Source organism: Lasioglossum baleicum, chromosome 18, assembly GCF_051020765.1.
Source record: "Lasioglossum baleicum chromosome 18, iyLasBale1, whole genome shotgun sequence".
NCBI classification, from domain to species: Eukaryota; Metazoa; Arthropoda; class Insecta; order Hymenoptera; family Halictidae; genus Lasioglossum; species Lasioglossum baleicum.
The window spans coordinates 2,255,214-2,281,473 of NC_134946.1; the positions used below are offsets into that span (position 1 = coordinate 2,255,214).

Genomic DNA, 26,260 nt, shown 5'->3' on the forward strand with positions numbered 1-26,260 from the left:
TAAAAAATACAAAACTAATTATTAATTTTTTTCGTTTAGAACTGGACGTTAATATGAACGTTATAATCCGAAAAAGTCATGAACGTATCTCAAAGAGAATTCTTTGAAATCTTGAAAATTGATGGTTCTACGCGGAGGTGGAATATGAGGTGTCACAACTTTTTCATTAAATTATAACGGCCAAATTAACAAAACAATGACAATTTTAGTTTTGGGTGCGCATAGTGAAACCATAAGAGTGTTTAATAAAAATTATTTCAGTTGAAAAAATATTTATTTTCATAGTTTATTTTGCAATTGTTTTTTAAACAGGCGCATTGCTATCATACCGCCAGGAAATTGGAAAAATAAAAATAATGATAATATAGCCCCAAGTGTCCTCTTTGCGGACCCGTTCTTAAAAATACTGATACTTGAAAATTGGCGACATGAAAATTATTTAAAGTGAACGCTGCACCGAAATACAAGCGCGCGGCGGGGGTCCTGTCGGTCGACGTCGGTCGAAGCTAGAAAGGTCTCACAGACGAGCCTACCCACACATTTGGAAGGTCGGGCCCGATGCCTCTGACGTCATAGTTCCGACCGATGTCGGCTCCACTGTGCCCGTACCCTTACACGGGGCTGCGAACACGGATCCGTTCGGCACGTTCGAGACCGACAACTGAGGCGTTATTGTTCTTAGATCGAATTCTTTTCTACTGTTGACGTTAGAAGTGAGACAATAATAAAGTTGCGGTAAATTGTTCGACGTTAAATGACCGTATATTAAAATGCATATGTAAAATAAAAATACGAACATTTGTGAAATTAAAATACACGGGTACCCGTGTACTTAGTATTATATTACGTGCATTAAAATTCGGATTCGTTTATTGCACGTGAAATAGGGACCTCTATTAGATGTGATTCTGGAAGCGGGCAGCGCAGATGGAAAGAGATACTGAATAAATTAGCGGAAATAGCGCACGAAATAAAACAGATGTTAGAAGAGCGATGCGTTTATTACGAAATAGAGAGCTATACTGACGTGAAAGAGAACAATACAAAGAAAAAGAAAGGATTACATAGACAGACATAAGTATGGATTTAAAGACGGCAGCATTGGTGACGCGTAAATATAAACAGAAAACGTATTTGTGTAACGCCCGCGTTACTTGAGGCGTAAGCGTGAACAACGACTGTCCAGAGCTAACACACATTTTGAAAAACAAATTTTTGGATTACAGGTAACAAAAAATAATTAACAAAAGTTTACGCAATAAAATTTAATCAATTAATTTTTTATTTTGATATAAAAAAACCAAAATGTTTACATTTTTAGGTAAAACGCGTTTTTTTCGCGTTACAATATTTCCCACAGTTGAAAACAACGTTCGGAACTATATCCGACGTTGCCGGTATCACCAAATACTTAATTGCAAGTCTTGCAATTGTCGGATATTTCCTTATCCGTGACTTCCACCACTCATACGGACATAAATCAAACCGTAACTGTGGTTCCGCAATATATTTTTCGTATTCTCCGTGTATGTCGGACATGTCAACAATGTCGTCATTATATAAAAATTGTAAGGTAATTGTGCATAAAAGGTCCCACCCCACCGACTTCGATGATTTTTTAATGTGTTGTCAGGGTGAAGATTCTATGTGTGTGAACAACTTTTTCCTATACATGTAACCGCCGCTCAGTCTTAATTTTTGAGATATTTGCGTAAAACTGCAGCTACTACCATACATTTAATTTTGTCTATACATGCACGCACGTGCTGTGCGTATGCGTCAGCATGATGCGACCGCTCGTCAACTGTTTCTACAGATACACAATGTATATCACTACGATCGTTGAACGATATTCTACATATATACGGTGATACATATGTATGTATATAAGGTGAGCTTTTAATTTTGAAAAAGGACGCGTTTACTACCTGAGAATATAAACATTTTGGTTTTTTTGTACCAAAATAGAAAATTAATTGAATAAATTGTATTTCGTAAAATTGTGATAATTATTGTTTGTTACCTGTAATCCAAAAATTTGTTTTTCAAAATGTGTGTTAGCTCTGGACAGTCGTTGTTCACGCTCACGCCTCAAGTAACGCGGGCGTTACACAAATACGTTTTCTGTTTATATTTACGCGTCACCAATGCTGTCGTCTTTAAATCCATACTTATGTCTGGCTATGTAATCCTTCCTTTTTCTTTGTATTGTTCTCTTTCACGTCAGTATCGCTCTCTATTTCGTAATAAACACATCGCTCTTCTAACACCTATTTTATTTCGTGCGCTATTTCCGCTAATTTATTCAGTATCTCTTTCCATCTGCGCTACCCGCTTCCAGAATCACATCTAATAGAGGTCCCTATTTCACGTGCAATAAACGAATCCGAATTTTAATGTACGTAATATAATACTAAGTACATGGGTACCCGTGTATTTTAATTTCACAAATGTTCGTATTTTTATTTTACATATGCATTTTAATATACGGTCATTTAACGTCGAACAATTTACCGCAACTTTATTATTGTCTCACTTCTAACGTCAACAGTAGAAAAGAATTCGATCTAAAAACAATAACGCCTCAGTTGTCGGACTCGAACGTGCCGAACGGATCCGTGTACACGGATCCGCATTCACGGATCCGTATCCACGGATCCTTAAATTCGTACTACACGGTTCACGTACCACGTGTACACGTGTATTTTAGTACACGTCCAAAACCGCGATCTCTACTTAGAACCCGCCTATATATACTATCAGCCGAAGAAGCCACATGCGAGGAACATTACAAACAGAATACAAGGCGTGATCAGTCAGGTCGATATATTGTTCGACTTCCGTTTAACGAGAAACGAAGTTTATTAGTTGACTCTCATAAGTTAGCGTTGAAACGATTTTACACATTAGAGAATAAATTAATTAAGAATCCTGTGTTGTATGAACAATATAAGGATTTTCTAGCTGAATATGAGTCACTCAATCATATGAGTGAAGTTAGTGCGGATGATCATAATAGCGGATTTTATCTGACGCATTATGCGGTAATCAAGGCTTCAAGTGCAACTACAAAGGTGCGGGTAGTATTTGACGCATCAGCGAAAAGTTCATCTGGTGTTTCTTTAAATGACACTTTATTAGTCGGTCCAACAATACAAAATACTTTGTTCACCACTCTGATTAAATTCCGTACACATATATGTGTTCTTACTGCTGATATCGAGAAGATGTTTCGGCAAGTGAAGGTTCGTGAGGAGGATTCCTACTATCAAAAAATTCTTTAGCGACAGACAGTGGAACATCCATTAAAGACTTATAAATTAAATACGGTGACTTACGGTACAGCATGTGCACCATTTTTAGCTATACGTTGTCTCAAACAATTAGCTGAGGATGACGCTAAAAGATTTCCTTTAGCCGCTAGGGCATTTGATCAAGATTTCTACGTAGATGATTTATTGACAGGAGCGTCTGATTTTAATTCAGGTTTAAAACTACGTAATGAATTGATAGAACTGGCTAAATTAGGCGGTTTTAACTTGAGACAGTGGGTTTCAAATGACAGAAATTTAGTTAACGATCTTGATAATAATCAGGAGAATAAGTCGCTAGGTTTAGACGTTTCAAATACAAAGAAAACTTTAGGAATTTTTTGGAATCCTTCCGAAGATAACATTATTTATAAAACCGATTTGCCCGACAGCAAACCTTGCATAACGAAGCGTTTGATTTTATCAGAAATCGCGCAATTGTTCGACCCGCTTGGGCTATTAGGACCTGTGATTATACAGGCGAAGATTATTATGCAGGAGCTATGGAAAACACATTGCGAATGGGACGAAGTAGTTCCACAGTCCATTTATTATTCTTGGATTAGGTTCAGAGATCAATTGAGAGTTTTAAATCAGTTTTCTATAAGGCGTCCACTTCTCATTAAGAACCACACTGACTGTCGATTGCACGGGTTTTGCGATGCCAGTGAGTCAGCATATGGAGCTTGTATTTTTGTTCGAGTCACGATGGGGAACATGCAGCATTCGGTAAATCTGCTATGTGCGAAATCTCGCGTCGCGCCAATTAAAACACAATCATTACCTAGGCTCGAATTGTGTGCAGCTACACTATTATCAAAACTAGTTTCCGAGGTTATGGAGGCGTTAACACAAATAAAATTTAGTAAGATCAGACTGTAGACAGATTCAACTATTGTATTACATTGGATTAAGACTTCTCCACATCTACTCAAAACCTTCGTGGCAAATCGCGTAAGTGACATTCAAGCATCAACTGATGCGAGAGATTGGTTTCACGTTCCGACGCTGGATAATCCAGCAGATTATATATCAAGAGGACAAGATCCACAGCATTTCCTAAATATTATCACATGGACTAATGGTCCACACTGGCTCTCTAAGGAGAAAAATCGCAATAGATTGAAGGTTAAATCCTACGTGGTGGTTTTTATTTGTTTTGTAACTAAAGCCATACATTTAGAACTTGTGACAGATTTAACCACTGAGACATGTTTGGCAGCAATCACAAGATTCTTTTCTCGAAGAGGAAAGGCAAAGATATATATACAGATAATGGTACAAATTTTGTTGGCTCGCGCAATCAAATCATGGAATTACAAGCACAAGGTCTGAGGAATTTAATAATACAATTCAACATACTCTGAGTAATGACAATATAAACTGGCATTTTTCACCACCGCGATCCCCACATTTTGGTGGTCTATGGGAGGCGGCGGTAAAGTCTTTTAAGAGACATCTATTTAGAACAATAGGTGAAACATTATTCACTTACGAACAGTTTAATAGCTTAATTATTCAGATAGAAGCCATGTTGAATTCTCGTCCTATTATCCCAATTTCCTCGGATCTAAACGATCTCATTGCCCTCACTCCTGGACATTTCCTAATAGGAGATTCGCTCACAAATCTACCAGAGTGTGATCTAACAGAAGTCGCTGCAAATAGGTTGTCGTTGTGGCAACACATACAGCAAGTAAAGCAGCACTTTTGGAAAAGATGGCACACAGATTATCTTCATGAGTTGCACACTCGCAATAAATGGCAAGGACAGGATTCTTCTCAAATGAAGGTTGGAACGTTAGTAACAATTCAAGAAGACAATGTTCCCCCCATGCACTGCAGGTTGGGCAGAATTGTTACCGTTCATCCTGGCGACGACAATATCGTGCGAGTAGTCACAGTTAAGACTGCTCAAGGACTGTATAAACGTAGCATAACTAAATTATCTCCTTTGCCTATTGAATAATTTAGAATGTAGTTTATAGAGTAACTATTTCTATCATGTAATCCATTTAGCGTTAGTCATTACTATTATTTTGTTATTATTACGCGTTCTATATCATACGTCACCATAGCTTATTGTATATACATTCAGTGTTCATTGTTGAACTAATTCGTTCAAGGCCGGCGGGATGTTATGGTATGCATGGAAAATTCCATGTAAAATACCGTTGGTCCTCGGGACACTTCTACAAGGGTCTCGAGGAGGCCAGCACTTTCTTATTTTTTATGAGGGTCCGAGGCTCAAATTGCACACCCTTGGACCATCGGCTTCGGGACTATCATTAAGCGCAACTCCTTGAGAGTTTCGGATAAATAACTCTGTCTGCCGAGTCCATGGAAAATACGTTTTTCAAAGAAGCATTGTTCCCGAAGTCGATGGTCGTCGTTCGCGTGAGACCAGGGGTCATAAATTAAACGCACGTGTTGGCCACTTGGGCCTTTCGTTGTCACGCGACTCTGGGTCCCTTGCTAGTACCGTCTTTGTTTGTACATTTGCTTTCCGCGATTGGCTTGAGGTGGGGATGTCCTCCCCCGCCGATAGGGATGCATAGGAATGGCTCCTCCCTCGTATGGTCACCGTGTAGCAGTATGCCGTATGAGTGAGTGAGAGAGAGAGAGAGAGAGACTGAGAGAGAGTGAGTGAGAAAGAGTAGAGTGAGAAAGAGTAAAGTGAGAATCGCGGCAGGTGTCGCATAATGACCACTAGCGACACCTAACGAATCATGTACGCCTTACATCGGCAATTGTATGGAGAGATTGAAACGAACCGCAGAAGTGTACGGACGTTGTCGAATAAAACTTGTGAAGAGCACCACAGATATCAGAAGTGGGATCGCTACGTTTCACGTAATCGAGTGTAGTCGATTGCGATATTAATATTTAATCGATATTAGCGATTCGTGTGAGAACGCGGAGAAAACGAGCGGAGCAGTCATAATAGGAAGTGCGCGAAACTTGGAGCACGTGGCGCGTATTACGTCGTTAACGTGTCGGTTCCTTTGTCGAGGTATAGCAGGCAGGCGTGAGGCGCGAATACTGCATCTGCACTACATTTCGGACTAAAATCGCGGCCAGTAGGGGCGAATACGCAATTTTTCCTCCGAAATGGCGACAAACGGGGAGTTTTATGAAGATGAGAGGAGTATGCATTTTCGAGACACGACGAGTGTGCTGCCGGCGTTTGATCCTGTTACAAACGAGCTAACCATCGAGGAATGGATCGAGAAAATGGAGGAATACGGAGACCTGTACAACTGGGACGAGGTAGCGATACGACACTATGCCCTTGCTAAACTAAAGGGTGTAGCACGGAAATGGCGAGACAGTCTACCACGTGTCCAGCGGACATGGGCACAATGGAAAGTACTATTAAAAGACAGCTTCCCATCAGACGAGAGTGAGGTGAGTCTTAGATTGGATGCTCAAAATTACAAAAAGAAACCAAGTCAAGATATAGCCGAGTACTTTTATGAAAAACTTGCGAAGTGTAATCGTGCGCAAATGGGCGACCGCGAAGCGATCGAGTGGATCGCCGACGGGCTTAATAATCCCCGTTTTCGAGATTATTTAGGACCTTTAAGCCGGTACAAGAAGCCCAGTGAGCTTCTCGCAGACTTGCGAAGCGCGAATCTATATTGGAAGGAGACAGCAAAGACGGAAGAGAGACGAAACAATCCAGGGCCTCGTGACGACAATCAGCCAAGATGCTTCGCCTGTAAACAACAAGGTCACACCGTACGTACGTGTCCAAAAGCAACACAAAGTATAACATGCTTCAAATGTGGAAAGTCGGGCCATTATTCGCGGTTGTGCACGGAAAACATTCGCCCAAACACGACAATTCGTAGCGGTCAACGCGATATGCCCGCGAGAGTTCTGTATATAGATGGAGATACTCACCAAAAGTACTTCAAAAACGCAGTTATTAGTGGTCGGAGTGTAAAATGCTATATTGACCTTGGCAGCAGCGTAACGGCTTTACGCCAAGATATCGCACATGAGCTAGGCATAACATACCATAAAACGACCCTGAACAGTTTCGTAGGATATGGAGAAGGTCGAGTACAGCCGTTGGACGTGTTTACAGCAAATATAAGTATTGACGGTGTAGAGGTGAAATCAGAAATACACGTCGTTCCAAGCAAGAGCCAAGCGGTACCCCTGTTGGTGGGCCACCCATACACAGAGCACCCTGCCGTCATCATCCTCAGCAGAGCTGGCGAATTACAGATATCGAAGGCTGACGACAACCCGTTGCAGACCGTGCCGTACAGTGTTACTAAGACGACATTGCGAGCAAGCGGTACGTATGTCATCCCAGACAATTATCTAGGTCATATAATTGTAGCAGGAGACCTGCCTGACCAAGGACTGTGCGTGGAGGAAGGCCTCCGAGAAAAGGGCCCAGTTATACCGAGGTGCATCGTCTCTATGGACGAACAGGGAGAGACCATTCTGCCAGTGCTGAACATTACCGGTGAGGAGCTGACAATCAAGGAGGGAGACGTGGTATCGAGAGGAGAGGTGTACGAGGAGCGAACGTGCGAACGAGAAATCAACGACGAACCAGTGACGTCAGACCAGGTGGACACCGATCTAGTCGGCGAAGAAGCAGACAACATTCTCGCGGTACTAAACGATAATCGCGATATAATAGCGAATAATATATATCAGATCGGGAAAACGGATAGGGCAACCATGCGCATAGAACTCATTTCGGAAAAACCATCAGTTTATCGACCCTATCGGTTATCGTACCACGAGCGGCAACAACTCCGAGACATGACAAACGATTTGAAAGACGCGGACATTATAGAGCAGGCGTGGGCAATTTTGCCTCAATTGAGGCAAAACTGTCCCCACCGTAGCGCCCACTGTCCCCCACCAGCATCCGTCGTTACTATGTAGGAAGGACGCGTTTCGCTTGTCGCAAACAGTGCGCAGGCCTCGTGCATCGGAGCCACGAGGAGCGCCACCGAAAGGAAGCTTGGTGGGGGAAGCAGGCGTTTGAGGGGCTCCACCCGTGCCCACGCCTGTTATAGAGGATAGCGCCTCGCCATACGCGAGTCCGGTATTACTAGTGCGAAAGAGAAACGGCGAAGTACGAATGTGCGTTGATTATCGCGGTATAAATAATTTAACGGTAAAGGACAGATATCCCCTACCACGAATAGACGATCAGTTAGATAGACTACGGGGACAAAAGCATTACACCAGCCTTGACCTCTTCAGCGGCTATTATCAAGTACTAGTAGATCCAAAATCGCGAGACAAGACAGCCTTCGTTACGCCGGATGGCCAATATCAATTCAAAAGAATGCCTTTCGGGCTATGCAATGCACCTTCGGTCTTTCAACGAATGATAAATACGGTACTAGGTTCATTAAAGTACGATATAGCGTTGGCATATTTAGACGATGTCATAATCCCCAGTATGACGGTAGAAGAAGGTCTAGCACGTCTAACCACAATTTTTACAGTCTTTAGGGAAGCCGGATTGACAATTAATTTACGTAAATGTCACTTTTTCAAGTCACAAATTGAATACTTAGGCTTCGAAGTATCAGCGCTAGGGATACAACCGAGCGAGCGAAAAGTAGAGTGCGTTAGGTCATTTCCAACGCCGAAAACAGCTCGCGACGTGAGGAGTTTCGTAGGACTGGCTAGCTATTTCCGACGATTCGTCAAAGGCTTTGCCCTTATAGCAAAACCTCTGACGGACCTCTTAAAGAAAAACGAAAAATTTATTTGGGAAACAACTCAAAATAACGCATTTGAAACAATTAAAAGAATGTTGATATCGAAACCAGTCCTCACGATATACGACCACAGCGCGAAAACAGAAGTGCACACGGACGCATGTGCGTCAGGCTTAGGTGCGGTGCTGTTACAACAGCAAAACGGAAAGGATTGGCACCCAATTAGTTTTTATAGCCGCAAAACAACGCCTGAAGTGGCAAAATATCATTCTTTCGAGCTAGAAGCTCTTGCCATTGTTTGCGCTTTAGAGCGATTTCGCGTGTATTTGATAGGGATTCATTTTGTTATAAAAACAGACTGCAACAGCCTAAAAATGTTAGGTAGCAAAAGGGATCTAAATCCTCGCATCGGTAGATGGTTCGTCAAATTATCAGAATTTGACTATTCAATCGAATACCACACTGCCAAACAAAATGACGTAGCGGACGTATTAAGTCGAAACCCGGTAGAGGAAGCACGGGAAACGGTTGTCACAGGACTTCCAGTTCTAGGAATCAAAATTAATACCGATTGGATAGCGGCGATGCAACGAGCAGACGCGGAAATTTTAGCATTGCGTGATCGTTTAGAAGCAGGCGAGCGAGACGCCCATGATAAATTCACTATGTACAATGCGCGAGTGTACAAAATTACGAAAGGGCGTTGGCGATTGTACGTACCGACCTAACTGCGATACGAGGTAGTTGCGGAAGCGCACAAGTCATTAGCTCACTTGGGACTTGAAAAAACCCTTAGCAAAGTAAAGGAGACGTATTACTTTCCGAAAATGCGCGGTGTTGTTACGAAATACGTGAATAGATGCATAAGCTGCTTGTATTATAAGAATCCCGGCGGCAAAAAGCCCGGATTTTCACACCCACTAGATAAAGGTAATACACCGTTTCAGAGCGTGCATATAGACCATTTAGGGCCACTACCGACCACCGAACAAGGAAATAAATACATAGTCGCAACCATATGCGGATACAGTAAATACGTGACATTACAGGCAGTAGTAGATGTCGGCGCGGAAACTACGTTAAAATTTCTATTAAGCTTCATGTCGCATTACGGGCGACCAGAAAGGATTATAAGCGATCGGGGTACGGCGTTTACCGCTCACGTATTCGAAAAATTTTGTAACGAGCACGAAATTCAACACATAAAAATTGCTACGGGTACGCCGCGCGCCAATGAACAGATCGAGCGATTGAATAGCGTTATATGTACTTAACTGTCTTTCCACGACTACTGAAAATTTATTCGGTGAGGACTGGGATAGACATGTACACGAAGTCCAGTGGGCGCTGAACAGCAGCCAACACAGAGTAACACGTAGAACTCCATACGATATCATTTTCAATTATAAAGTTACCGGATGGCACGAAAGTCCATTGACTCGCGAGATCCGCGAACTCAACGAAGAGTTAGGAACACAGGAAGAAGGAGCGTGCGTTGCTACACTGTTAGAGAAAAACAAAGAAGCGCTCGCTAAACAATTTAATAAGACACGAACCAAAGCTAGACAATACAAAATAGGCGATATAGTTTTATTGAAAAGCGAACCACCCGCGACGGGCGATAGCCGTAAATTGACACCGAAATATCGTGGTCCATATGAGGTAGAACAGGTTCTTGAAAACGATCGCTATGTAATACGCGACATTGAGGGCGAGCAGCAAAGTCAGCGAGCTTACCGCGGAATTGTAGCAGTAGACAAACTGAAACACATTAATATGACCGCAGGGGAATATAAAAATCGAACGCAGACGCGCGCAGCAGTTGTAAAACCACACGAAATAGAAATAGATTAGAACAGTAAATGTATGTATATGTATGTACGAAACGAACAGTTATTGTGAATGCATCGACGAGGGCGTCGAAAATGCAGGAATGGCCGAACTATGGTTACCGTGTAGCAGTATGCCGTATGAGTGAGTGAGAGAGAGAGAGAGAGACTGAGAGAGAGTGAGTGAGAAAGAGTAGAGTGAGAAAGAGTAAAGTGAGAATCGCGGCAGGTGTCGCATAATGACCATTAGCGACACCTAACGAATCATGTACGCCTTACATCGGCAATTGTATGGAGAGATTGAAACGAACCGCAGAAGTGTACGGACGTTGTCGAATAAAACTTGTGAAGAGCACCACACTCGGGTCAGTTAACGAATGGGATGTTCTTTCCCCCAAAAAATGTACCATTTGATTGCGCGAAGCGAATCTGAAACTGCAGCCGTCGAAATGCGGATTCCTACACCGCGAAGTAGCGTATCTAGGGCACATTATAGGCGAAGATGGTGTAAAACCATGTCCCAAAAAGGTGTCCGCAGTACGAGATTTTCCAAGGCCAAAATCGGTAAAATCGGTGCGAGAGTTCCTAGGTCTAGCTGATTATTATAGGAGATTCATTCCGAAATTTTCACAAATTTCGAAACCTCTTACGCTGCTATTAAAGAAGGATAAGAAATTCGAGTGGGAGCTCGAACAGGAAAATGTCTTCTGCACGTTACGGGAAATCTTAACCACCGAAACCACTCTTACAGTACCCCGATTTTACGAAAGAGTTCAACGTAACTACAGACGCCTCGGGCTACGCGATCGGTGGTGTCCTAAGCCAGAACGAACCGGGAAAAGATCGCCCTATTGCCTATGCTTCTCGTTTGTTTAGCGGCGCTAAATTAAATTATACAACGATAGAGAAAGAATGCCTCGCGATTATCTACTGCACGCAGTATTTTCGACCATACATATACGGTCACAAATTCAATTTGATCACGGATCACCAGCCTCTCGTCTGGATGAACTCGGTAAAAGACCCGACTTCGCGATTGCTGAGATGGCGATTAAAACTGGCCGAATTCGATTATAGAATTACATATAAGAAAGGTAAAACGAATTTGAACGCCGACGCCCTGTCCCGCAATCCTGTATCGGCTCTTCCCATTTCTTCTACGTTGAATTCTGATTCATCCGATATGGTTGACGATGGTACAGAGACCAAAACGCCATTTTCCAAATCGGCGGCCACTCCCACTCAACCGATTCTAACGCGGAGAGCCTCGCTTAGGTCCGTTTCACACTTGAGCGGACCGTCCGCGCTAGTGATGGGCACCATCGACTAAAAACTATCGACTAAATCGATAGTATTCAACTACTATTTTCAGTCGACTGATTTTTTAAACTATCGACTGAATTTAGTAGTGGTGGGGTTACTATTTTCAGTCGACTGTTTACACGTCGCCATCTTGAAATTTCAAATGTCAGTGTCAGACGATGAAACGAAAAGGTTAGAAATACATAATTATGACAGGACGTGCAAATATGCAAGTAATGAAATATGTAATATATATTTCAATACTTTAATTTATATTGGATGTTAAAATCTTATTGCTATTTATGCGATATAAACTATATATGTGATATAAATAAATTGTGTACATTTATATTTATAACATAGTGTATGAATTTATTATCAATTAAAGACAAAATCATTCAATCACGAAATTTAATATCTCTGTACTGTCCCATACTGTCCTACTATTCATTTAATTAGCGAACATCGAGAATAAGAGTAAATACGAGAATAACCTGTAAACGACTGAAAACTATCGACTAAATTCAGTTACTGAATCAGTCGCTTAAACTATCGAGCTATTGGTTGAATTTTAACGGCGGGTGTTTTGAATAGATTTTATAAGATTTACTATCAAATACATTCACTCATTAGCGATATCGAATAATTCGTTCAATAAGCATGTGTATTTAGCATAAATAATTATTATACTACAAATATTATACAATTATTAAATAACAATAAATACTTATATATTGCACTTATGGGAATAAAATATTAATCATAACATAATGAAAAAATAGTATTTTATAATTACATCTATCGGTATTAGATATTTTTTTAAAAAGTTCATTAACATTTGCCTTTATATTGCATTATTATTAAAGGATAAATAATAATTTATATACATTTTTAAATTATTGATTATATTTATTTATTATTTATAATTAGACTTATAGATTACAATAATTATAAATTAATGTCGAAAAGAAATTTTAAATTACAATTTTTTAACAAAAGACATATTTAACTGGAGAAAAATATGAATGTGAAAAATATGACTATCGCGCGGGTTCAGTTGGTTTAGTGAAAAAGTAGATACAAACGCATCAGTATCAGCGAATGTGGATCTGATTTTTTACAAAATCAAATAGTTCTTAAATTTTTAACCAGTACTAAAAGCATTGGCTTTCCCAGCTTTGTGTTTAAATAGGTCTACTATTTAACTATCATTAAACTATCATTTATATAGCATTTTAATGCATGTATAGTGTATATAGTGTATATAGTTTAATATATAGTTTAATAAAAATAAGTATATAGTATATAGTTGTTGGTATATGTAATACAGTATGTACAGACAAAAGCGGTCAATAGTCTGGCAATATTTCGTGAAAAAGTCACCAACGAGTGCCACATGTCTCTTATGTAAAAGAGACTATAAAAGTGCACACAATACTACCAATTTACATGAACATTTAAAGCGTAAACATTTTACGATACTTCAAGCGAACCAAAATCCAAATGGAGAACTAGCAGAGTTCATCGATGGAGAAGTAGCAGAGATGATCGATGGAGATGATACACCTGCAACATTAACGCAGGAAGTAAGACCTGTGGCATCCACTTCCAACGCAACTGATACTAGTCAAAATGCGGACGTACCTACTAATACAATGCAAAATCGTCAAATAAATTTCAGGCAATTGACTTTGAGAACAGTTGCAAACGAACTGCCACAATCAAAAATTTTAAAATTACATAATCTGGCGGTAGCCATGGTTTGCAAAGATTTACAAACTTTAAGTATGGTAGAGGACAAAGGATTTATTGAGTTTGTGAGAGAACTAGAACCTCGGTACCAACTGCCAAACCGTAGAACGTTAGGACGGACCATTTTGCCTAAAGTATACGCTAACGTCATATCCAGAATTTTGGAAAATCTAAAACAAACAGAACATGTCTCAATTACAACTGATATATGGACAAACTTACATACACAATCATTTCTCACAATTACTGGACATTATTTTTTACACAATAAGCTACATTCAAATGTATTAGCAACTAGCGTTTTAAAAGAAAACCACACAAATGAGCATATAAGTTTTAAAGTGCAAAAAACTTTAACAGAATTTAATATAAAAGAGAAAATTGTTGCAGTTGTAACTGACAATGCTGCGAACATGCGAAGTGCAGTACGTCGTTTAGGATATTTACATCTACCATGTACAGCACATACATTGAATTTAGTTGTAAATGACTCGGTGACTGCTATTCCAGAGATTGCCAGTCTATTAAAAACATGCCGATCATTAATCACACATTTTAAAAGTAGCGTTACTGCAGCAGATAAATTACGAGACTTCCAAACACAAATGGGGTTAAACACTTTAAAATTAAAACAAGATATACATACAAGATGGAACTCCTCGTTGATAATGCTAGAGAGGCTACTAGCAGTGAAAATTCCGTTATGTGCAACTGTAGCATCACTAATGAATTGTCCTACAAGCCCTAATGCTCAGCAGTGGAAAACTATACAGGATATTATTCCTCTGCTCAAACCAATAGAGTATTTAAGCAGTGAATTAGGTGGAGAGAAATATGTTACTGCATCAACGATTATGCCATTAATTACAGGCTTACAGAATGCTATTGACAAGATTAAACCCCAGACAATACCTGGACATGCATTGAAATGCAATATAATGAACAACTTAGAAATCAGATTCGATTACATACATACAAATAAAATTATCACAATTTCAACTATAGCAGATCCAAGATTTAAAACTGCAGTTTTCAGAAATAATACAGACATACAAACAGCCACAGAAACAGTTATATCAGAACTCACACCTTTAATAACTGCAGAAACAAATAGTGAGACTAGATCTGTACAGGCAGAAGAAACAGAACAAGAAACTGAAGGTTTTTGGGATTTTCATGTACATAAAGTTTCTCACTTGACCAGACGTTGCTCCGATTCTTCACCTTCGGCCAGTGCAGCAAGTACAATGAAGCAGTATTTAGATATGCCGTATGAAAATATTAAAAGTGACCCCGTTACATTTTGGGGTATACACGGCCAGACCATACCTACTGTTCAATTAGAACCAAAATGAACTGGATTATCAAATAAAATACTATTACGAATACGAATATGGATAAATCTTTATTGAGGATCAAAATGTTCCGTTGTCGTCAAAAATTGAAAGAAGCTCTACGTCAGAGATTCCGTAGCGAGTATTTGGGTGCTTTGATGCATAAAAGACGTAAAGCTAGTGCTGATTTTAGTGTGAATGTTGGCGATATAGTGTTCGTGGAAAAAGAAAGTGTAAAACGCTTGGATTGGCCTTTGGCACGTGTAAAAAGAGTGTTTGTAGGAAAGGACGATAATGTGCGCGTTGTGCGTTTAGTTACAGCTGAAGGTGAAATGACGAGACCAATACAGCGAATTTATCCGCTCGAAATTAAAGGTAATGAAAGTATGTCGAATGTTAACGATGTTTTAATTGAAAGATATAAGAGAGCGCCGAGGAATGAACCGTTGGGTGATGTGTGTGAAATGAATAATGAACAGGATGGTAACAATGCGAATACAGAACAAGGCTACGTCACTAGAAGTGGTAGAAAAATAGTTAGACCGGATCGGTTAAGTTTGTAAAGAAACATGCGTTTTTTTGTGAAGATTGAGATGTATAGAACGTTGTTCATCTCAATGGTGGGAGGATGTGAAATTGAGCGTCTTCTCCGTTGTCGAACGTTCGAGACAAAAACATGTAAACAGACAACGGACCGAGGATAGCGAATGGCGAGCGAATGCGTTGACGGTTTGTTGATGTTTTTTTCGCGCGTACAAATCCGACGCGTGAGTGTGTATGTGTGCGAGTGTGCGGCCGCAGGAGTTCGGTCGAGGCGTCCTAGACGCTAGTCTTACGTTGGTCGAACTCGGCAACGGAACATTTTGATCCTCAATAAAGATTTATCCATATTCGTATTCGTAATATTATTTTATTTGATAATCCAGTTCATTTTGGTTCTAATTGAACATTTGGCGACCGTGACAGGACTGGATTACAGTTTCGTGTTGTGTACGTTTGCTTAAATTACGAATTTTAGTGCAATGGATAAAGTGAAGAGGAAGAGGGCTATACAGCGCGCCGGTTTTACGAAGGCGCTGAACGCATTCAATGATACACTCGGAGCAACTTCCGATAACAAGGCCACCAGAGTCGCGTTTCAAATGCTAGAGTTGAAGATGAAGGATTTAGAAGAAACCGACAATCAAATAAGGGATCTAATGTTCGAATCAACAGATGCAACCGATGAAATGATCGAGCAAGAGTGTAAAGAAGTGGATGTTTACAAGAATAAATTCCTCGGCGCGAGAATAGATATGGAGGAGTTTTCGTCGGCGTTATATGATGCACCGGTAATCAGTGTGCCGAGTGAGTATAGCGAAAACAAGAAATCTTTAAAATTGCCGAGGATTGAGTTACGTAAATTTGATGGCTGCGTACGGGAATGGTTGCCGTTCTGGAGCGTCTTCAGAAAGATTCACGACGACAAGGCAATTGTGAATGAAGATAAATTCCAATATCTGCTGCAAGCCATGGTTCCGAATTCGCGCGCTGATGAACTCGTGAGGAGTTTCCCTCCGACGGACAGCAATTATGATAAAGCAATAGCAGGTCTGAGAAATCGTTTCGGACGGGAAAACTTACAAATTAAAGTTTACGTGCGAGAGTTTTTACAATTAATGCTGCATAACGCTCTGTCTCGCGGGAAAAATGTTGAAATATCGAGCCTATACGACAAAATAGAGTCACATCTAAGAGCGTTGGAGTCTCTAGGCGTGACAACGGATAAGTGCGCAGCAATGCTGGTTCCTCTGGTGGAGTCGTCGCTTCCGGAGGATTTACTGCGGGTGTGGCAAAGGAGTCCGTTAAACACGTTGTCTCAGCAAGATACAGCAGAGTCAGATGATTCTAAGACGGAGTTGATTCAGCTAAATAAGTTTTTGGAAGGTGAAGTCAGCAACGAAATGAGAATTACTATGGCGGTTGAGGGCTTCAGCTTTGCGACGGGGGATAAAACGGAGTGCGGGAAACAAAAGAGGGAGAAATCTCACACGCCGAAGGATGTGCCAACAGCAACCGGTTTGTTAACCACCAAGAGCAGGATTAAAATGTGTTTATTTTGTGCTGCTAGTGAGCATGAAAGTGTTGTCTGTGAACAGGCCAAAAGGATGAGCCTTCCCGAAAGACAAAATTTCGCGAAACAAAAGAACGCCTGTTTCAACTGCCTGAACTTTGGACATAGTTTTAAAAAGTGCCGGTTGAATTTGAAGTGCGCGTGGTGTTCCCGACGGCACGTACTTTTAATGTGCCCATTCGTACAGAAAGCACAGACTGTTAATGACAATGTCGCGAAGGTGGCAGAAGAAAAAAATCTCGCGAATGTGGCAAGTGATCCCGAAGTTTACCTAAAGACATTGCGAGTGATATTATATAATGGGGATCAGAAGAAAACAGTGAGGATGCTTATCGACGATGGATCACAAAGATCATACATTACAAAGGCAGCCGCGACTCGGTTGGGTTATCAGCCGATTGCTGAACAACTAATGAATCATTCGCTTTTCGGCGGTGAAAAATCTGGAACAGTGAAACACAACAGATATCTGATTCGAGTGAGCAATTTAGAAGAAGATTTTAAATGTAACTTCAACGCCTTCGATCAGAATGTAATTTGTGAGGCGATCCCCACGGTCAAAGGTGGGCCATGGAAAAAGGAACTCGAGGCGTTGAATATCAAAATATCCGACATAGACAAAAGCGATGAAGCAATCTCAGTGCTTGTTGGAGCAGATGTCGCAGGGAAACTGATGACAGGAAGACGGCATATTTTGAAGTGCGGATTAGTGGCCGTCGAAACCTACCTGGGTTGGACTGTGATGGGTGCAATGGAACAGACAGAGAAACGAGACGACCCAGTCATCACTGCTCATACGATGTTTGTAAATAGCCAGAAAGCAGCCGATTTGTGGTCTCTGGACGTTCTCGGTATAAAGGATCCAGTAGAGAACAAATCGCAGAGAGATCATCAGAGAGAAGTGAAAGAAGATTTTTTGAAAACCGTGTACAAGAACGCTGAGGGTCGGTATGAAGTGAAGTTACCATGGTTGAAGAGCCATCCGGCTCTGAATGATAATAAAATCATGGCTATACGACGGCTGCAATCTACGATTAAGAAGCTGAAAACGGACGGATTGTTCGAGGAGTATGCTGCTATATTCAACGAATGGCGCAGTGAAGGCATCGTGGAATATGTTCCTGAGGGAGAAAAGGACAACTGGGGCCATTACCTACCGCATCGGCATGTCGTCAAAGAAAACAGCACGACAAGAGTGAGACCTGTCTTCGATGCATCAGCGAAGAGTCACCCTTTTCCATCTTTGAACGAGTGCTTGGAGAAGGGTGAGAACTTGATCGAGCAGATCCCCTCAATCTTGCTGCGTTTTAGAAAAGGTAATATAGGCGTTATTTCCGATATTAGAAAGGCGTTTCTACAAATATCCCTTGATCGAAACGATAGGAATTTCTTAAGATTTTTGTGGATCAATGAGGGGGATGATATAGTAATGTTACGTCATTGTCGTGTTGTATTCGGGGTATCATCCAGTCCTTTCATTTTGGGCGCTGTTATCGCCATGCATTTGGATAATGTAGTGAGTTCTTTAAGTTGTGATCCAAAAGCGAAAAATATGATCGAGAATGTAAAGAAGCTCTCCGAGAGTTTCTACGTTGACAATTGCGTGACGAGTGTAAACACTTTGGATCAATTACATAGTTTCATCGGGGACGCGAAAACGGTAATGCAGTCAGCAGGGTTTGACCTTCGAGGGTGGGAGCATAGAGATGATGGCTCTCGCGAGAACCGGACCGCAGTATTGGGTATGTCGTGGAATAAAAAACAAGATACGCTATCTTTATGTATGCCGGATTTCGATGCATTCCGGAATGATAAAGTTACAAAAAGAAGCATGCTTTCAATTGCGCACCGTATTTATGATCCTCTCGGTTTCGCGAGTCCAATAGTACTTTGTCCGCGACTTCTATTACAGGAAACTTGGACACGAAACGTATCGTGGGATGAAGAAGTTGATGAAAAATTAAAAGATAAATTTCTAAAGTTGCTGTCAAGCTTGAAAAACCTAAACAAAATTGAAATACCGCGATGCATGATAGGAGATATTTCAAGCGAGGATCGCATAAGCTTACATACGTTCTGCGACGCTAGCAAGAACGCGTACGCGGCTGTTGTTTTTTTGCGTATCGAAAGCGATTCTCGTGTGAGGGTAAATTTTGTTCAAGCTAAAAATAGAGTTGCACCAATGAATAAAGACTCGACTGATGCGCGGCAAAGCATTCCGCGCTTAGAATTATTAGCAGCAACAATAGCAGTTCGTTTAACCGCTACAATCTTGGACGCGTTAAAATTAGATTGTCGCGATGTTTTCTATTGGAGCGATTCGTCGACAGTAATAACGTGGATTCGTAAAAATAGTAATTGGGCAACTTTTGTTTACAATAGGGTAAAAGAAATCCGCGAATTTTCAAATTCCGAGCAATGGAGACATGTGCCAGGTAATTTAAATCCCGCCGATCTGCCCTCGAGAGGATGTACAACGGATCAGTTGTTAGTTTCCAGATGGTGGGAGGTACCCGAATGGTTGCGTTTGAAATCTGAAAACTGGCCCAGTAACGTATATGAGTACAACGAGGAAGAAGTGTACAAAGAACTGAAAAAATGTGCTACAAAAGATATGAATCGTACAATTTTATTAGTCAGGAACGAAAACAGTACGGTAAATGACAAGTTGCGCTATACAGAAAAATTTTCGGAGTATAGGAAGACTGTGCGTGTTCTTGCGTGGATTAAAAGGTTTTATTTCAATATAAAAAGTAGATTAGAGACACGAAGAAATGGTGATATAAGTATTGAAGAAATAGAACATGCAGAAACCACGCTGATGAAGCTAATTCAATCGGAAATTTTTACTGATGGGATAAATGATTCGCGCATTAAACATTTGCAACCCTTTAATGATAAAGATGGTGTGATGCGCATAAACACGAAAATCGTATTACGCGAGGATTCGTACAATTTTCGGTGTCCCATTGTTTTGCCAAATAATCATCATGTAATCGATCTCATTATAAATGAAAAGCATAAACAGCTTAAGCATGCAGGAGTCGAGATTACGATGAACGTTCTGAGAGAAAAATATTGGATTATAAGGGGCCGAAAAACAATTAGATCAGTCATAAGTAAATGCGCTAGCTGTCGCAGACAGGACGCGAGGCCATTAGAGTCAGTACCGGTACCGCTTCCGTTAGATAGAGTTAAGGATGCGTCCGTCTTTGAAGTCGTGGGCGTAGACTTTGCGGGGCCGATCTACTTAAAAGGTGATCAAAAGGCCTGGATATGTTTATTTACGTGCGCCGTGTATCGAGCAATTCATTTGGAATTGGTGACGTCATTATCTACAGCGTCGTTCTTGATGGCATTGAGACGCCACATTGCACGTAGAGGTAGACCGAGTGTCGTATACAGCGACAATGGAACAAATTTCGTAGGCACAGCCAATTTGTTAAAAAAGGTAGATTTTGATAAACTATCAAAAATAACGTCAAGGGAAAGGATCGAGTGGAAATTTAACCCTCCTACCGCGGCTTGGTGGGGCGGATTTTGGGAACGGCTTATCGGAGTTTTAAAGCGATTGCTGCGAAGAACGCTTAAGAAATCGTGTCTGAATTATGAAGAAATGCTCACGGTTTTGTTAGATTGCGAAGCGACTGTTAATTCAAGGCCGATTACGTTTATGTCCGATGATAGCCCTGATGTGGTTCCGCTGAGCCCATCAATGTTTTTGCAGGAGGTGAAAGAGATAGGAGTTCTAGATCTCGATCATATTGAAAATTGTCAGTTAGATAAAAAATTCCGTTATCGTCAAAAATTGAAAGAAGCTCTACGTCAGAGATTCCGTAGCGAGTATTTGGGTGCTTTGATGCATAAAAGACGTAAAGCTAGTGCTGATTTTAGTGTGAATGTTGGCGATATAGTGTTCGTGGAAAAAGGAAGTGTAAAACGCTTGGATTGGCCTTTGGCACGTGTAAAAAGAGTGTTTGTAGGAAAGGACGATAATGTGCGCGTTGTGCGTTTAGTTACAGCTGAAGGTGAAATGACGAGACCAATACAGCGAATTTATCCGCTCGAAATTAAAGGTAATGAAAGTATGTCGAATGTTAACGATGTTTTAATTGAAAGATATAAGAGAGCGCCGAGGAATGAACCGTTGGGTGATGTGTGTGAAATGAATAATGAACAGGATGGTAACAATGCGAATACAGAACAAGGCTACGTCACTAGAAGTGGTAGAAAAATAGTTAGACCGGATCGGTTAAGTTTGTAAAGAAACATGCGTTTTTTTTTGTGAAGATTGAGATGTATAGAACGTTGTTCATCTCAATGGTGGGAGGATGTGAAATTGAGCGTCTTCTCCGTTGTCGAACGTTCGAGACAAAAACATGTAAACAGACAACGGACCGAGGATAGCGAGTGGCGAGCGAATGCGTTGACGGTTTGTTGATGTTTTTTTCGCGCGTACAAATCCGACGCGTGAGTGTGTATGTGTGCGAGTGTGCGGCCGCAGGAGTTCGGTCGAGGCGTCCTAGACGCTAGTCTTACGTTGGTCGAACTCGGCAACGGAACATTTTGATCCTCAATAAAGATTTATCCATATTCGTATTCGTAATAGTATTTTATTTGATAATCCAGTTCATTTTGGTTCTAATTGAACACCTACGTTAAAGAAAATATTTGAAAAATATTTATGTGTGCCAGCAACTTCTGTTCCATCAGAACGTATATTTTCTAAGGCCGGACAGATTATGTCAGACAGAAGAAATAGATTGTCACCTAAAAATTTAGATTATTTGATTTTTTTAAACTGCAATATGGAGTAGTTCACTATTGATCAAAATATCGGGTAATTGTATAAACATTTTTTTAGATGAAATTGTTTTACTCTTGAATTCCAGCAATATTTACATCTACCCTGCTAACATTAACAATTTACAGCGTATGCAGACGATTTGGTACTGGTAACTACAGAAGCAGTGGAATTAACAGAGATGATGAGAAACTTGAAAGCATACCTCAATGAAAAGCAACCAATCCTAAATGTGGAAAAAGGAACAGGAAGGATATGTGATATCGTACAAGTGCAATAAATAGACTGATTAGATGTATATAAGAGCTTAACTATGTACCAAATATGCTATGTACCAAACCGAGAAAACGGATACCAAACATATAGGAAATAAGAGATTTAGTTTTATCTGGTTATAAAGATAAATATATATTTGTATTAGTATATAGTTTATATAGACAAAGAATTATAGATAAAGAATTATATAGACAGAGAAAGATAAAGAAAACACGAGGCAGAAAACGAGAACCGCAAAAGTGAGGGAAGAATACCTGATGAGGAATGTGTGGATCAAGCCAACTAGAAGTATAACCAAGGAGAGAAAGAGGAGAAGAGATATCAGAGGAACTGAGGAGGAGACAGGACGGGGAAGTGCAACAGCAAGTGCGATACGAGAAGATACAGAGTAGAAACTTTAACCAAAGGCGTAGAGGAAATACGCACGAAGGAAATAGATAAAAGAGTAGAAAGAAAGATAGGAGAATTGTTAGAATTATAAAGCGAGTTTTGATTTTGACCAAGAATCGAGAGTTTAGTTGGACTTGTAAACAGAGTTTCTTTTTACGTCCGGTAGCATTTCTATTCGTCAACGATTTACCTTTTCATGTATAAAAAGTTAAACAATGTTATACCGTGTAGCAGCAACACTTGGAGAATGAAAAGAGAATAAAAAGAATATTTCAAAAACGAAGCAAATTATACCTCACATATAACTGATAATTGATTTCGACACAAAAATTTTTTAAATGTCAATAATAAATAGCTTACGGTAAGTGGGGAAATATTAGTAATCGTTGAAATAAAAAACTCGTTCGCACCTTGTATTTTTAGAATTTAAATTATGGAGTAAGAAATTTATAAAAATAATTAAATTTAGATTCCTGCACCACAGTCTGGTATATTCGCTCCAATTTACTCTTACCATGCCTGTAATACCGAGCGAGCACTGCACTACGATACTGTAAGAGTGAGCGAGAAACGAGATCTATACGTAGGCATAGACTATAGTCCGCGATCTAGACGTAACCACTAAAACGAAATTTCAGTCGACTAAATATTCGATAGTATGTAGTAACTAAATAGTAATTAGTCGATAGTTGAATTTAGTCGATAATGCCCATCACTAGTCCGCGCTCCGCACGCGGACCGCGGAGCGCGGACGAGTCGATGCTGTTTTCACAGTCAAGCGGAGCGTCCGCAGTCCGCATGCAACTTCAATCGATAGTATATAGCCTGTAGTATTATTCACGTATGACAGAATTACTGCTTAATGTTGTTGCTGTTCATTATATAAATAAAAAAAATAGAAAAAAGAAATTCTAACGAACAGGCGATACTGGGTACATCCGCTTATTGCTAAGCGGAGTTTAAAAGGCGCGTTTGTCTCGTTATACGTAGATTTACGTAACAACGAAGACAAATTTTTAAATTATTTTCGTATGTTTATATGATCATTTAAAGAATTAATTGGAAAAATTGTGGAGAGTTGCAGAAGAGTTGGGCATTAATCGATTAAAATTTTAATCAAGATTGATTGATTAATGTGTACGATTAAAAAAGTAATCATTGAAAAATCGGAGACCGATTCAATCGATTGATGAAGTTAATCGCCATACGGTCTATCCATAAATTGTAATAAGGAGGGAGATAGAAACGGAGAGCGAAGATGGAGAATTGACAGAAATATATCTCAACAAAAACTAAGTTTAATTTTTGTTCAGTATTCATACAGTATATAGTTATTGTGTTTTATATATGAGAATTCCAAATACCTTCAAACTGGTGGGTTATTTCAACGAAAAAATGATTTCTTAATTTTGTTCACAAAAATAGATTTTTGCAAAATCCTGACTTCGTAGATAAATTTTGAGACCAGATTTGAATTCAACCTGAAAAAATCTACTGAAAATTATGTATAGCATGTCAAAAAAAAAATATTATTTCCTACTATTTTCAGTCGACTGATTTTTTAAACTATCGACTGAATTTAGTAGTGGTGGGGTTACTATTTTCAGTCGACTGTTTACACGTCGCCATCTTGAAATTTCAAATGTCAGTGTCAGACGATGAAACGAAAAGGTTAGAAATACATAATTATGACAGGACGTGCAAATATGCAAGTAATGAAATATGTAATAGATATTTCAATACTTTAATTCATATTGGATGTTAAAATCTTATTGCTATTTATGCAATATAAACTATATATGTGATATAAATAAATTGTGTACATTTATATTTATAACGTAGTGTATGAATTTATTATTAAATAAAGACAAAATCATTCAATCACGAAATTTAATATCTCTGTACTGTCCCATACTGTCCTACTATTCATTTAACTAGCGAACATCGAGAATAAGAGTAAATACGAGAATAACCTGTAAACGACTGAAAACTATCGACTAAATTCAGTTACTGAATCAGTCGCTTAAACTATCGAGCTATTGGTTGAATTTTAACGGCGGATGTTTTGAATAAATTTTATAAGATTTACTATCAAATACATTCACTCATTAGCGATATCGAATTATTAAAAATTATAAAAAAATTATTTTTATTATTATTAATTATTTAATTATTGTCTGGTATATTTACCCCAATTTACTCTTACTGTGCCTATAATACTAAGTGAGCACTGCAGTACAATGCTGTAAGAGTGAGTGAGAAATGAGATCTATACGTAGGCATAGACTATAGCCCGCAATCTAGACGTATAACCACTAAAACGAAATTTCAGTCGACTAAAAACTATCGACTAAATATTCGATAGTATGTAGTAACTAAATAGTAATTAGTCGATAGTTGAATTTAGTCGATAATGCCCATCACTACGGTCCGCGCGCGGAGCGAGCGTCCGCACGGCTCCTCCGCGTCCGCGCCACAGAGTTCCATGTAATCAAATGTAGGCTTTCACAGCCAAGCGGACTCGGCCGCGGAGCAAGCATCTATGTATATAGTACTGTTGTGGCGGCCATGGCGCGGTTCTATGCCGCACAATGGGACAAACCGATAATTCTGTGTCAAAATCAAAAAGCTTTTGATAGAAATGAGATAGAGCGATGACTTTTTTTCAATTAAAGCTGAAACATTGCAGAATATGGGAAAAATAGAGAGATTATAGTACGAACGTTTTTAACCTTGAAAAAATTCGTCAAACTTGCACAATCTCAAGAACATTGTGGTTTATCCAATACCACGCGCAGAAAATTTTTTTTTGACATGCTATACATAATTCCCAGTAGATTTTGTCAGGTTGAATTCAAATCTGGTCTCAAAATTTATCTACGAAGTCAGGATTTTGCAAAAAATCTATTTTTGTGAACAAAATTAAGAAATCATTTTTTCGTTGAAATAACCCACTAGTTTGAAGGTATTTGGAATTCTCATACATAAAACACAATAATTGTATACTGTATGAATACTGAAAAAAAATTAAACTTAGTTTTTGTTGAGATATATTTCTGTCAATTCTCCATCTTCGCTCTCTGTCTCTATCTCCCGCCTTATTACAATTTATGGATAGACCGTATGGCGATTAACTTCATCAATCGATTGAATCAGTCTCCGATTTTTCAATGATTACTTTTTTAATCGTACACATTAATCAATCAATCTCGATTAAAATTTTAATCGATTAATGCCCAACTCTTCTGCAACTCTCCACAATTTTTCCAATTAATTCTTCAAATGATCGTATAAACATACGTAAATAATTAAAAAATTTGTCTTCGTTGTTACGTAAATCTACGGATAACGAGACAAACGCCCCTTTTAAACTGCGCTTAGCAATAAGCGGTTGTACCCAGTATCGCCTGTTCGTTAGAATTTCTTTTTTCTATTTTTTTTTAT

General features: G+C 39.6%; 1 long non-coding RNA gene across 3 annotated transcripts; it reads right to left on the reverse strand.

Annotated features, from left to right (window-relative positions):
- Positions 1–13,453: 13,453 nt before the first annotated feature.
- Positions 13,454–23,324, reverse strand: LOC143217850 (uncharacterized). 3 transcript variants are annotated; one of them, XR_013010913.1, is made up of 5 exons: positions 23,177–23,324; positions 14,989–15,228; positions 14,546–14,684; positions 13,792–14,069; positions 13,454–13,713 (listed from the first exon to the last, which is right to left on the reverse strand). It is a non-coding gene; the product is annotated as an uncharacterized LOC143217850 (long non-coding RNA). The 3 variants fall into 3 exon arrangements; XR_013010914.1 differs by lacking the exon at positions 14,546–14,684; XR_013010915.1 differs by lacking the exon at positions 23,177–23,324 and having other exon boundaries at positions 15,096–15,110.
- Between the last annotated feature and the right edge of the window lie 2,936 nt (positions 23,325–26,260).